Here is a 6000-nt window from a genome sequence, read left to right on the forward strand (position 1 = left end):
TTTATAGCATTTTTCAAGATTTTTTTTTGAGTTTAAGTTGTTTAATCTGTAAAATTCAAGTGCCCTAGGAATTTATCAAGATGTTGAATCATTTATGCATTCAAAAACATATTTTAAACAACTAAAAATCACATTCTTGCTTGAAATTGTATCGATTTTGGTGAAAAGGGGTATTTCGTCTATAAGTGAGACTACCCCTAAGGCATAGCTTAACTTATAGACCAAATGGCCTTTTTCATGACATTTTTTCTAGTTAATTTTAATTGAAATTAAGGCATAGTCTAACTTATAGACCAAATGGTTTTTTTCACGACATTTTTTCTAGTTACTTTTAATTGAAATTAAGGCATAGTCCAACTTATAGATCAAATGGCAATTTAACTTATAGACCAAATGGCCTTTTTCATGACATTTTTTCTAGTTAATTTTAATTGAAATTAAGGCATAGTCTAACTTATAAACCAATTTTTTCTAGTTAATTTTAATTGAAAGTAAGGCATAGTCTAACTTATAGATCAAATGGCAATTTAACTTATAGACCAAATGGCCTTTTTCATGACATTTTTTCTAGTTAATTTTAATTGAAATTAAGGCATAGTCTAACTTATAGACCAAATGGCCTTTTTCACACATTTTTTCTAGTTAATTTTAATTGAAATTAAGGCATAGTCTAACTTATAAACCAAATGGCATTTTTTTCACGACATTTTTTCTAGTTTCTTTTAATTGAAATATTGCAAAGGTTTTTAAAAACCTAACTTTAAGTTGTTTAATGTGTAGAATTCAACTGCCCAAGAGCTTTTCAGATGTTGAATCCATTTATGCATTCAAAAATGTATTTTAAATAACAAAATATCACATTCTTGCTTGAAATTGTATCACTCAATTATGGTGAAAAAAGTTATTTCATTTATAAGTTAGACTACATCTATTATATAGGCATAGTCTAACTTATAGACTAAATGACTTTTTTCACGACATTTTTTATGGTTGATTTTAACTAAAATCTAGTAGAGATTTTTAAAAACTTGAGTTTAAGTTGTTCAATGTGTATAATTCTAGTGCCCCAAGGGTTTTTCAGGATGTTGAATCCAATTATGCATTCAAAAACGTATTTTAAATAACAAAAAATCACCATCTTGCTTGAAATTGTACCACTGAATTATGGTGAAAAAGGTTATTTCATTTATAAGTTAGACTAAGTCTATTGTATTGACGTAGTCTAACTTATAGATGAAATGGTTTTTTTCACAACATTTTTTTATGGTTAATTTTAACTAAAATTCAATAGAGATTTTTAAAAACTTGATTTTAAGTTGTTTAAGCTATAGGAAAGCACTGCTATTTTCCAAGATCTTGAATTCATAAAATCACATTCTTGCTTGAAATTGTATGGTCAAATTCCAGTGAAAAAGGTTATTTGGTCTATAAGTTATACTACGCCTAGGCATAGTCTAACTTATAAATGAAATGGCTTTTTTCATGACATTTTCCTGCCTAATTTTAACTAAAATCCAGCAAGGTTTTGAAAGACTGGAATTTAAATTGTTTAGTTTGTAGAAGGTTATTTCATCTATAAGTTAGACTATGTCATAATAATAAAATAACAAAAATTTCACAATGTAAATTAAGCTTTGTTTTTTAATTAAATAAAATATTAAAAATAATATAATAATATTTATATTAGAATAATAGTTAATGGATTTTAGCTTGGGTAATTTAGTTAATAATTCATTTTCTCAATTGCATAAATTAAGTTGTCAATTGCACAGTTAAATTGGAGACATATTGAAAGTGACCATTTATGGCATTTATGAAATAGTTGTATATTGTGTAATAGTGACAACCAATTTTTTGAATTTATCAATTCTCTCCAATAAATATATATATGAACAATAATATATAAATAAAGTAAATAAAATATTATTTAATTAAGTTTGGCAAGACTATATTTTCATCACGTCCAATGTATCATCCCGATCGGGGCAAGGAATTGAATTGGTGACTTCACATCAAGAAGTGTCTTAAGAGAGCACCCGATCACCATTTATCCAAGACCCCGTGAACATTATTTAATTAATATAAAATATATAATCAAATTAAATTAAATAATATATAAATATAGAATAATAATTATAGACGTAGTTTAACTAATAGACGAAATGTCCCTTTTGGTCAAATGTGGCAATACAATTTCAAGCAAAATTGTGATTTCTTGTTGTTTAAAATGTACTTTTAAATGCATGAATGGATTAACACCTAAAAAATCTTGCAAATCCAATGACTTAGATTTATGATTCTTAAAATTCTTTACCAAATTTTAGACAAAATTGAATAAAAAAATTGCCCAAAAAAATCATTCTATTAGTATAATAGTTTATAAACCAATTAAATGAGATATTAAGAAATATATCAAATAAATTTTGTGAATTAAATGAGATTATGGTTAGTTTATTTTTTAATTAAATAAAATAGTATAAATAATATAATAAAAAAATATTAAAAAAACCAATAATATTTATATTGATATAATATATAATTAAATTAAATTAATTAATTTTTAAATAATATATTAATATCATAATAAATGATGAAATTAAATTAAATAAATAATAAATATATATAGGAGTGGAGGGGACTTTTTACCTTGAGAATTAAGAATATAGATAATCTTGGGGTTTAGGTCACACTTCCAATAATATTGCTAAAATATATGCCTCATATCAAGGTTTGAGGTAAATTGTGAATCTGAGGATTCAAGAAGTGATTGTTTTTCATGATTCCTTGAATATAATTCTCCATTTATATTTAGGATCTCTACCTTCATATACAATGTTAAGTGGGCTTTTTAAGTAGATTTATCAATTGTATCAACCTATCCATAAGAAGAAATGTCTACATCTTCTCACATCAAATAACTTCAATGTTGATCACATGGCTAATTTGGGGTCAAGGCCAAATGTCAACTTTGGTGCCAAGGGAAAAGAGGTGTGTCCCCTTTCCTTAATGGTTAATTAGGAGACTCATAAATCAAAGTTGAGGAATAATTCCTCATGGTTTAGTGTAACATTTTGAGACAGCATGCACAGTCGAAACGTGGACCGGACCATCACCTCTGCATGCTTCAGGTATAGTTGGGCTTCGGCTCCATTTATTGCAAAAGTTATGGCGGGGGATAGTCGAGGAGAGCTGGTGGTAGTTAATTTCATGTATAGCCATGGACTCGGTTGGAAGCTTCATATGCATTGTTGGTCGGGCGAAGGTGGGTTTTGGGACGCTGTTGGGTCATGCTCGGCTTCTGAGTCGTGCCCTCTGCCAGCTCCAAATTTTCTCTTTTCTCCACTCTTGGAGTACCTGTGCGCTCTCTCTGCTCCATTTCCCATCATGGTGAGACAACGGTTAATTAGCAGAAGGGGCGGTTCGAGAGGTGGTAGCTCTCGACAGCAAGTCCGGAGGCGAAGCACCTCGGGCTCTCCCTCTTCCTCTGCGGAAAATCCTCGCTATCCCAACACTAGAAGCAGACGAGGTAGAGCAGGCCTTCGCTCAGCTCCATTTCCTCTGCCCCAGCACCCCTCCCCCCATACCACGCTCTTCCACTTCTGCAGCACTCTCAACCAGCCAGTTATCACTGCCACCATCTCCATCTCCTTCTCCGAGGAAGCGATTCAGAGTGCCCAGATGCCCTGCCCTGGAGGCGATATGCCTAAAGCGAAGCCCAATCATCGCAGAGACCAGCAGAATGAAATAAGAGACAAGGCAATTGCGCATGGTGGACAGCCCAAGCGGAAAGGGAAGGAGGCTATGAGGGAAAGGCAGGAGGATTCAGAGCCTCAGCGTGCCAAGCCAGCCATGGAAGTGGGCAAGATGAATGAGGAGATCACGCAATAGGTTGAAGGAAGAGGAGAAGGCGAGCAATCTCAACCAGATAACCGCGAAGATTGGAGCTGCCCGGTGGTGGAGTAACCTGCCACGGAGGAGTTCATCAACCAAATTACCAATGTCAGGTGGCACTTCATCTAACGTTTGCTTCCACCTCTTTTTTATCCACGTAGGTGCATCCAGGAGGATGAATTGATGGTTTTATGTTGTTTTCTTAGCTCTTTTCAGAAAACTAAGGAAAATGTTCAATGATGTCCTTCTTCTTTTTGTAATTCCCGAACTATCAGACTGGTTTCCTCTCTGTTGGGGCAGTCTTAGAACTAGTTCTTCGGCAAGTTGAGATAGGCTGTTTTCATTTACAGCCAGTTCCTCTCTGTAAATATCTTTTTTCCTCTTAATAGATTAACCTTACTTAGAAAAAAAAAAACATTTTGATCCTTTGTAAATTTTGGTTTTTGTTAGGTGGCGAAGGTACAAGTGGAATATTGTAAATATTGTGGTATTTTGTTTAAAAGATTTAAGGATTGTAGATGGTCATTGATACATACTCCATTCCAACCAGATCTATTGGTTTCAATTTGCTTATGTAAATCATGTATCTAAATCGATCTCGGTGTCTTTTATAATAATAGTCATTATTGGTTCTTGTTAAAAAGAATATATTAAAAATATAATAATAATTATATTAGTATAACAACTTACAAACAAAATGAGATATTAAGAAATATTATTTTTTAAATTAGATGAGATGTTAGGAAAGCTTTAGCCTACTTATTATATGTTTTGGAGCTTTTATGGGCATATTTTCCACTCAAATTCGTCTAGAAGCAGGCAGAGATTTTTTGGAATCATAAATTTGAGTTGTGAACTCTCCACAATCCAAATGTCCCAAGGGTTGAATCCACATATGTAGTCAAAAAAACATTTTAAACAAGAAAAGATTACGATTTGATTAAAAGTTGTTTTGCAAGGTTCATGCCAAAAACTCTAAAATATAGAATAATTAGACAATATCTTAAGGAAAAAACGCCATAATAATTAATATTGTATTAAATTAGGTCATAATAAAACAATAACTTTTTCACACATTTGTTTTTAAAGCTAAATAAAATGTTTTTTTTTTGTCAATAAAGGCTTATATTAATTCTTCAAAGGATTATTGTATGCTTGACCAAAATTTAGAGTTCTTCCAGCCTCACTCCTACTAGATTTGTTGGCCAGAAGAACAACACACAAGTTGAATACAAAATGTCAAGACATGCTTAGAACCCAGAACTAGAAAGACCAATATGCTCAAAAGACCCCTAAGCTAAAGACACAACCCACAAACATCGGTGAACAGGAGGATTATTTGGGTAATTATCCAAAGGATCTAGAAACCTGAGTTCCCCATGAACATGAAATTCTACATGTGCCATATGCCCCTATAGTTGTTCCATACGCTTTGCTAGTCATCTTTGGCCTCATTGGAGAGATGTCAAATGATCCTGCATATTCCATTGATTGGTTGCAAATCATTCCTGAGATTTATAATTTCATTACGATTATCATGATGATTTTGACCTAGTTGTTTTAGGAGCGTGGTGGCTTGCCGCAATTATGCTTCCAAGGTATCAAAGGGGAAAAGAAGAAATACACAACCTAGAGACTGATCAAGGTTATTGGCCACCGCCTCATCAAGATTTGCTTCCTATACACCCTCTCACTCCATTATCGTGGCTTCTCTTCTATTATTTGCCCCCTTCCCTTGCGGTCCTACCCCACTCCTCACTCTGCCCCTCTGTCTAAACATATTCACCGCCACTCCAACCCATTGTTCCCAACACCGAGCTTCCTCTAATTCACTACGAACCGATGAGTCCACCCACCCCTAGTACCTAACTATATAATTCCAATTCTGCGAAAACCATGCCTTTGTTAAGGGCGACCACCTCTAATAGGAGTCATCTTAAAACCTTTATGAGTTGCAATCACCGAAGGGCCACAAATGTTATCCTCTAACAATTTTGCTACCAACCCCAACAACTCGGCTCCCAAAAAGGAGTTAAGGTTCCCATAACTCTAAAGACACCTCAACGGCCCCAATTTGCCAAGACCAGAGGGAGAGACCCCATCCACCAA

Source organism: Pinus tabuliformis, chromosome 7, assembly GCF_031772625.1.
Source record: "Pinus tabuliformis cultivar Carrire ecotype Pingquan chromosome 7, CPIR1, whole genome shotgun sequence".
Classification (NCBI taxonomy): domain Eukaryota; kingdom Viridiplantae; phylum Streptophyta; class Pinopsida; order Pinales; family Pinaceae; genus Pinus; species Pinus tabuliformis.